We start from the raw sequence: 9197 nt of genomic DNA on the forward strand, positions 1-9197 counted from the left end.
CAAGCACTGCACTCACCTGTGGCACTCACTCCTTGGCCTCCCTTTCTGAGTTTAATTATTATTTTACTTTATTTTTAAAATGTTTCATTGTTATTTTATTTTAATACCTCCCTCCACTGGGAGCCTGGCATAATAACTTTGGATATTATGATGACTGTATTCAAATATCTTTTTCTTCCTTCCTTCCAGCTTCTAACCAGCTTCTAGAAACATCCCAGAATCCACAAAAACTACTTTCTACAGGGCATCTGTTCACAAGAATCTCTTAGAATGGACTAAGATTTAGTAATTATAACACTGTGCATTTGCATACAATTTTATAAGTACTTACTTTCTTATAGTCTCACTTCCTGCAAAGTCCTGAAAGCATGTCGAGGCTGGTATTATTCTAAAGGTGGGATTACTAAAGTTCTGAGAGTTCGGGTGACTTATCCAAGGACACAGAGCTAACACAGGACAGAACCAGGAGTAGAATCCATTTTCAGTGAGGGGTCCCCATGTGATGGAAGGTCGGGAGGCCAGGTAAAGTCCCTATTCTTTGGGACCTCTCACGTCACGAACATGGTAATACGTACCCCATAATAGATCTTCACTAGGTAGTGTTGACACATTTTGGTAGCAGGAAAAATTTTAAAGTGCTGATGTGGAGGCCCCTGGGGAGCGCAGGGGCGCCTGGGTAGCACAGTCATTAAGCGTCTGCCTTCGGCTCAGGGCGTGATCCCAGGGTCCTGGGATCGAGTCCCACATCGGGCTCCTCCGCTGGGAGCCTGCTTCTTCCTCTCCCACTCCCCCTGCTTGTGTTCCCTCTCTCGCTGGCTGTCTCTCTGTCACATAAATAAATAAAATCTTTAAAAAAAAAATAATAAAGTGCTGTGACACTGGTGTAGTGTCTGCATTCTGCATAAAAGCTTGAAAGGGACCTTTATTTTGTTCCAGGAGGGACCTTCCCTCTGTCCTTTCTGTCCATTGTTCTCAGGGAAGGCTGGCAGTTGAGTAATCCCAACGCATGTGGTTCAGACTGGGATGGGATGGTAGGTGCTGTTTGATAATGTGATGTTGCCTTTCAAGAACGTAGAAGGAGGGCCTTCATTTGCAGCACAGCTTTTTTTTTTTTTTTTTAATTATTAGGGGATTTCTGTCTCCTTTACCTGAAAGTGGTGGAGGTGAGGCAGCTAAAAAGGAGGAAGTGGGCCCAGACAACATAGAGGTGGGTCGGGGTGGGTGGGTGGTTTAGAGAACAGATGTCCCCAGGAGACCCCAACTGAAGGGTGTGGTCAATGAATGCCACTGACAGTAATAATAGGCTATCCAGGCTTAAATTTCCCTTTTCTGCAAAATAGTTTCCTTGATAAAGTGTGTTAAACATGGCAGCCTTGCCTTACATCCTTTGGGAAAAATAAGAAAGAGCTCTGCATGTGGTGTAAGAGGGGTAGAGATTAGAGAGAAGAACAAGGTGTAGAGGAATGTTTGTGAAACAGCAGAGATGAATGACAGAGAAGGCCAGAGGGTGGTGGGAGGGAGGTGAGAAGTAAGGACCAGAACGGGAGTATGGAAAGGATAAGCAATTCTCTCATCCGCCCCAAGGATACTCCGAAATAGTTGGGGAGCAAATTAGACTTGCAGTCAAGCAGGGTAGAAGCTTCAGGCTGTGTGTGTGTGTAAGTTTTGTATAAATAGAAATGTTCCCAGTCACACACACTCCTAAATTGAAAAGCTGGAGGGCCTGGGGAGGAGTCGGATTACTTTTGTTAAACAAATGAACTTCCACATGTCTGGAATCTTAGAAGAACAACGTGGATAACCAGAAAATGACATTGCCTCAAACTGTCTCTCTGGAAGATGGGGGTCGGTCATCGATAGTAAGGTAAGGGAAATGAAACCACGGAAGTAACAGAAGTGCAGCATGAGCAAAATGATTTATGCAAGCCACATGTAAATGTGTGCCCTTCTGCAAATACGACTTTGTCCCTCTTGATAATTTTAGACACCTGAAAGGGGCCCTGTGCTATAGCCTAGACAGATCACTGTCCCAGCCAGGGGAATTCAAATTCTGTAGACGTGCCCTTTTATAACAAATACAGTAGGTATCTTAATCACCAAAAACAACCTTAATGTTTTTTGCATTTGTGAAATGCTCCTGTTTATATCTTTGGTATAATCTACTGTCTATTCAAATAGATAAAACATCAGTACACAGCAGGTACACCTAGTCTTAATGGGCAGCTAGGTGTTTCTGGAAGAACCATCAGCAATGAAACAATAGCACCGTAAATACTGAAATGATAACAATTAGACTTGGCATTGAGATGAGCTCCAAACTTATTGTAGTCACGCTTGAGAGTCTACAGAAAGGGCAGTCCTCTGAGGATAATCGTTACATTCTAAAAGACCTAGTTGTCATCACAATGCACTGGATAATACCCTGAAATCACTTCTGGTGAGACTCTTTTTGAGGAATTAATTGTTCAATTACTCCTAATGTGATAATGATAACTCCAGTGTATATTTTAATGTGTGAAAAAATTTAACACAAAGAAAAATGATCCATGGAAATGAAATATTTCAACAGTATGATTCTAATACCGATTCAAGATTTTAAAACCAGGTTTCCTTCAATAGTAATTTTACCATATTTTTATGGTATCAGTGAATTTTGTTAGAACTTTTAGTTAAGGTAGGGGAGCAAACTTTGCCACCTCGAAGTGTGTCTCTGGCATATGGATTATTTTAGACTGATTATTTAAAAAAACAAAAATAAAAAAATAGAAGACTCAGTAAGAACCCTTGATCATCCCCTAACTGCCTGAAACAAGTTAGAGGGCCTGCTCCTGGAAAGGAGCTACTGCCATAGATAATTATGGTATAATATAAACTAGGTGTGGCAGATAGTGAGGAGCTTAGCAAAATCTGTTAAAATTCCATTCTATGTTCCATTGTTTCTGTGTGACCCAGCCACATTTGGTTCTCGAACATTTACTCTTTTCTTCCTTTTTAAGATTTATTTATTTGAGAGAGAGTGAGGGGTGGGGGGAGGAGCAGAGGGAGAGAATCCTTAAGCAGACTCCCTGCTGAGTGAGGAGTCCAACACGGGTTCAATCTCATGACCCTGAGATCATGACCTGAGCAGAAAACAAGAGTCGTACACTTAACTGACTGAGTCACCCAGGCGCCCCCATTTACTCTTTTTTTTTTTAAATCTCCCTGTGAATTTTCTTCCTTCCCTTTCAGGCCCCAGGTGCCTACCTTCTTCTCCCTAGCTCTGGAAGGCATATAAGCCTCACTTATCTAACTGCTTGTGGGCCTCCTATTCTTATAGACCCCCATGTACATAGGTAATTAAATTTGATTTGCTCCTGTTAATCTGTCTCATGTCAATTTAATTTTTAGGACAACTGAAAGAATCTTGAAGGGTAGTGGGAAACTTCTCTTCCTCAACAGTACTAATACTTTTATTCATCAGGAAATGGTTGAAATAGAGCTCTGATAGAGAAGGAAACCTAAATTAGATGGTGTTACGGGTTAAATTGTGTCACCCTGAAGAGACATATTGAAATCTTAACTCCCCGGACCTCAGAATGTGACTTTCTTTGGAAATAGGGCTATTAAAATATAATTAGCTAAGATGAGGTCATACTTGAGCTAGGTGTGGGGGGTAGGTGCAAATCCATTATGACTGATATCCTTATAAGATGACCATCTAATGGGACACCTGGATGGCTAAGTTGGTTGAGTGTCTGCCTTGGGCTTGGGTCATGATCCTAAGGTCCTGTGATTGGGCCCCACATCAGGCTCTCTGCTCAGTGGAAGCCTGCTTCTCCCCCTCCCTACTGCTTCCCCTGCTTGTACTCTCTCTCTGTGTCAAATAAAAAAATAAAATCTTAAAAAAAAAAAAAGATGACCACGTGAGACAAACACACACAGAGAGAATGCCACGTGACCACAGAAGAAAAGATTGGAATGAGGCAGCTTCAAGCCAAGAGCACCATGGATCACTTATGACAACAGAAGCTAAAAGAAAGGCATGGAACAGATTCTCGTCTAGAGACTTTGAGAGATCATGACCCTGCCAACACCTTGTATTTATGACTTCTAGCCTCCAAAACTGAGACAATAAATTTCTGTTGTCTTAAGCCACCCAGCGTGGCACTTTGTTAACAGAGGCACAAGGAAATGAATACAGATGGGAACGGATGTACCCACCTATCTTATGGAATGATGAAGAGATGCAAAGGGCACAGACTTTGGGGTTCAGCAAAAGTGGAACTGAACCCCAACCCAGCCAATTCCTTCCTGTCAGTGACTTTATGCAAGGATATTACTTTAGTTTGTTTCTTTAGCAATATAATAGAAATAAGATCCTTACAAGACTGAGGGCATTAATTGTTAAATATATGAAAGTTACAAGGCACATAGTAGGCGCTCAAGAAAGGCTAATTTGCATTCATTACATCTGGGCACATTTAAGTGGTCCCTACATTCAGTCATTTTGACGTTATTGTTTACATGCTCTTTCCATTGTACCTGTTGACATGGGCTTTTTCTTATATTTCTTTCATATGGTTATGGAAATTAAGAGCTCTTCTTTTCCATTTAATTATTGAAAAAAAATACTGAATTTCAATTGAATTATTGAAAAATTATTAGGAAAAAAAACCCCAAACTTCTTTTGGAACTGTAAATTTCTACTGGCCTGGACGCTCAGTCACACTTCTGGCATTAATGATAAAAAAAAGGTTTTTTTCCTCATAACTAATGGAAAGTAGACAATAGAAACCCTAATTCCTGATTGTAATTTGAAGAACATTCAGGAAAGTGAGTGGGTGAAAATTCCCAGGCAAATACAGTTTGCTCATTTAATTTTATTTTGAATGTGCTTAAAAAAATTGTTTTTTGAGAAACAGTAAGATGATGTTCTTTCACAGAGTACTGAAATGTGGAGTATCCAATCTAATGACTCAGTTTCAAAGTCTGAATTATTTATTAGTCTTATTAAAAGGGGATAAAACTTCTGGTTCAAGATGGAGGAATGACATATTTATGTGATCTTCTTCCTAAGACCTCATTAAAATGACAATAAAGAAATAAAGAGGTATAATTGAGGAGCAATCAAGAGACACGAGGAAAGGGCCATCAGTGATCTAAATCTTTCAGTAAATTTCCAGGAGACAAAGAAGAAAGTGGTAAGGAGAGGAAAAAACACAGTGGAGGCAATTCCAGCCTGAAGGATGCATGGAGAGGGCCATACCTGAGAAGGAAGCCAATCTGCCTACAGATCCCAACGCACAAGGACTCAGAAAATTCACTTCCCACATACCTTTCCTTAGGAAGCTACTTGGCAGTACGCCTCAGCAAGACAAAGGCATCAACCAAGGAAAAGCACTGGCATGCAGGAAACGGTGGTTTCCAAAGAGGAAAGTAATTACGGGAAGTCTCAGGGTGACAGCTGTGTAGCAGACCTGGCCAGCAAGCAAGAGGCTAGCAGGAAATTATCTGGGGGAAAAAAGGGAAGGGGCTGAGTATCTCATACTAACTTTGAGATTTTTGGCTAATAGAAAGAGGCCTACCGTGCAAAAATAAAAAGAAAGAAAAACAATTAGAAAACCACTTTATTCATTTGAATGATTTGGCTGCAAGCTACAGGGAAACCAATGTGGCTTGAAGAATAAGGAATTTATTATCTGACATAACAAGGGCACTATAGGCAGGGAAGCTTCAGGGTTGCTGGTTAACTCAGTGGTTCTGGGTCTTCATCGAGCACATAAGTTCTTTCCAACTTTCTCTCTGCCAGCTTTACTTAGTAAGGTGTGTCCAAAAGCTAGCTCTTCTCCTAGTAGCAAGAAACCCCCTGTTCTCTCTCTTTTTTTAGAAGATTTTATTTTTATGTAATCTCTACACCCAACGTGGGGCTGGAACCTACAACCCTGAGATCAAGAGTCTAATGGTCTTCTGACCAAGCCAGCCAGGCGCCTTCCCACTGCTCTTTTTTAAGGTTCATATTCAATGTGATAGAACCCCAGAGAAGATACTATGCCTCTGCTGGAAAGAGGAAAACTTTCCCGGAAACCCTTAGCAGACATCCTTTCCTGTCTCATTGGCTAAAGGTGTGTCATGCGTTCCTTTAAACAATTGTTGGAAAGGAGAATGGAACCACTGCTACAGAGACTATTAATTGCCACTTGACAGCCTTCTCTTACTTCCTTCCTGTCTGTGACAGAACTACCCTGAATTTTATCTGGACATATAATCGACAAGCTAAGAACTACCTTTCCCAGCTTTCCTGGCTCCTAGGTGTAGCCACGTGACTAAATCCTGGCCAATAGGATGTGATTGGAGATGTTGTGGGCAATTTCTGGGTTATCCCCCTTTTTAAAAAAATTTCTGTGTTATTCCTTTAAAAGAAGTGCCTAGCTGACTCAGTCAATACAGAATGTGACTCTTGATCTCAGGGTTGTGAGTTCAAGTCCCACATTAAGTGTAGAGATTATTTAAAAATAAAATCTTAGGGTGCGTGGGTAGCTCAGTCATTAAGCGGCTGCCTTGGGTTCACGTCATGATCCCAGGGTCCTGGGATGGAGCCCCACATCGGGCTCTCTGCTCAGCGGGGAGTCTGCTTCTCCCTCTGCCCCTACCCGCCCCATGCTCTCTATCTCTCTCAAGCGCTTGCGCAAAAATAAATAAAATCTTTAAAAAATAAAATCCTAAAAAAAAAGGAAAAGAATTTATATGCTCTCCACTGCTTCATGTTTTCCCTTTTGCTAGCATGACGGTTTGGTGGTAGTGAGTGAGCTTCAAACATGAAGATGAGGGCAATTCCTAAGGAGATGAGAAAGCAACAGAGAGAAGGAAACCTGGGACCCAAGGCATTGTCATGAAGCTAACCCTCTTATATTTCTCCTCGTTTTGAATTTTATGTGATAGGGAAGTAAACTGTCCATTTATTCTGATCGCTATTAAAAAGCCAGAGCAATAACCTAGTTACTGCAATGGCCATGCCTCCCGTAGACCAGGGAGTCTCAAAGAATGGTGCCCAAAGTAGCAGAAGCAGCATCCAGAACCTAGAAGCTTGCTGGAGGGGTGCCTGGGTGGCGTCCGCCTTCGGCTCGGGTCATGATCTCAGGGTCCTGGGATCGAGCCCTGCATCAGGCTCCCTGCTCAGAGGGAAGCCGGCTTCTCCCTCTCCCATTCCCCTGCTTGTGTTCCCTCTCTTGCTGTGTTCCCTCTCTTGCCGTGTCTCTCAAATAAATGAAATCTTAAAAAAAAAAAAAAAAGAAGCTTGCTGGAAATGCAAATTCTTCAGCCTCACTCAGATCTATGGTGTCAGAATATCTGTGAATGTAGCTCAGCAGTCTGAGCTTTGACAAGCCTTCTAGGTCATTCTGACGCATACCCAAGTTTAAGAAACACTAAACAGCCCATGTGGGATCTTTTGTCTGGCTGAAAATAGAGCTGACTTCTCCTGAAAATTTTGGCTAGGTGATGAGGGTAGACACTTGAAGAACTCGGGGTCTTGTTAGATTCTGTTAAGTGAGGTTGGGATGGATGCTAGGCAGGCAACAAATAGCATGTGCCATTGTTATAATATAATAAATGCTGTTAACTGATTTTCAACTCTTAGAATTAATCTAAAGATTCACTTACATAGCTGAGTCTTGAACAACATGAGGGTTAGGGGTGCAAACCCCCATGCAGTCAAAAATCCCTGTATTAAAAAAATCCCTGTATAACTGTTGATTCCCCCAGAATTTAACTACTAATAGCCTACTGTTGCCTGGAAACTTTACCGATAACATAAACAGTGGATTGCTAATATTTTGTAACTTATATGTATGATATACTGTATTCTTACAATCAAGCTACAGAAAAGAAAATGTTAATAAAATAAGGAAAAGAAAATACACTTATATACTGTATTGTATTTACTGAAAAAAATCCACATATAAGTGGACCCGCACGGTTCAAACCTGTACTGTTCAAGGGTCAACTTTAGTTTCAGAGCAGAATGTAAAGGTCATGGCCACTATGAAAGTACAGATGACAGACTGAGTGATGGAAATCAAGTGGAGAGCTGAAAGAAAATGGAGAGAAGAGAGATAAAGTCAATAGCTGACAGAACAAGAAATGAAGGTGCTCATTTAAAATTATAACTGTAACCAAGAGAGGAACTCAAAATAAGGACACAAATTGGAAGCAGCCCGAGTGCCCATGGACTGATGAATGGATAAAGACGTGGATTATATGTACAATGGAATATTATTCAGTCATTAAAAAAGAAAAAAGAATGAAGTTGGGGCACCTAGTGGCTGAGTCTGGTTAAGTGTCCAACTCATGATTTTGGCTCAGGTCATGACCTCAGGGCCTTGAGATTGAGCCCCACTTTGGGCACCACTCTCAGTGAAGAATCTGCTTGAGATTTTCTCTCTCCCTCTGCCCCTCCCCCTACTCGCTCTTACTCTATCTGCAAAATAAATAAATAAAATCTTTTTAAAAGAATGAAATCTTGCCATTTACAACAACATAGATGGAGCTCGAGTGTTTTATGCTAAGTAAAATAAGTCCATCAGAGAAAGAGAAATACCATATGCTTTCAGTCATATGTGGAATTGTTTTAATAAATATTTTATTTATTTGGGAAAGAGAGCGAGTGAGCGAGCACGTGCCAGGGGAAGGGCAGAGAAGCAGACTCCCCACTGAACAGGGAGCCCGATGCAGGACTCGATCCCAGGACTCTGGAATCATGAAGGCAGACGTCATCAGACTGAGCCACCCAGGTGCCCTCATGTGGAATTTAAGAAACAAAACAAATGGAGGGCGCCTGGGTGGCTCAGTCGTTAAGCGTCTGCCTTCGGCTCAGGGCGTGATCCCAGGGTGCTGGGATCGAGCCCCACATCAGGCTCTTCCACTGGGAGCCTGCTTCTTCCTCTCCCACTCCCCCTGGCTGTGTTCCCTCTCTCGCTGGCTGTCTCTCTCTCCGTCAAATAAATAAATAAATAATCTTAAAAAAAAAAAGAAAAAAGAATAGAAACAAAACAAATGGGCACCTGGGTGGCTCAGTTGATTTAGCATCTGCCTTCAGCTCAGGTCATGATCTCAGAGTCTTGGGATTGAGTCCCACATAGGGCTCCCTGCTCAATGGGGAGTCTGCTTCTCCCTCTCCACTGTGCTTCCCCCTGCTCCCTCCTTTTCTCTCTCACTCTCTC

This window comes from Ursus maritimus, unplaced genomic scaffold (genome assembly GCF_017311325.1).
Source record: "Ursus maritimus isolate PB19 unplaced genomic scaffold, ASM1731132v1 scaffold_18, whole genome shotgun sequence".
Classification (NCBI taxonomy): domain Eukaryota; kingdom Metazoa; phylum Chordata; class Mammalia; order Carnivora; family Ursidae; genus Ursus; species Ursus maritimus.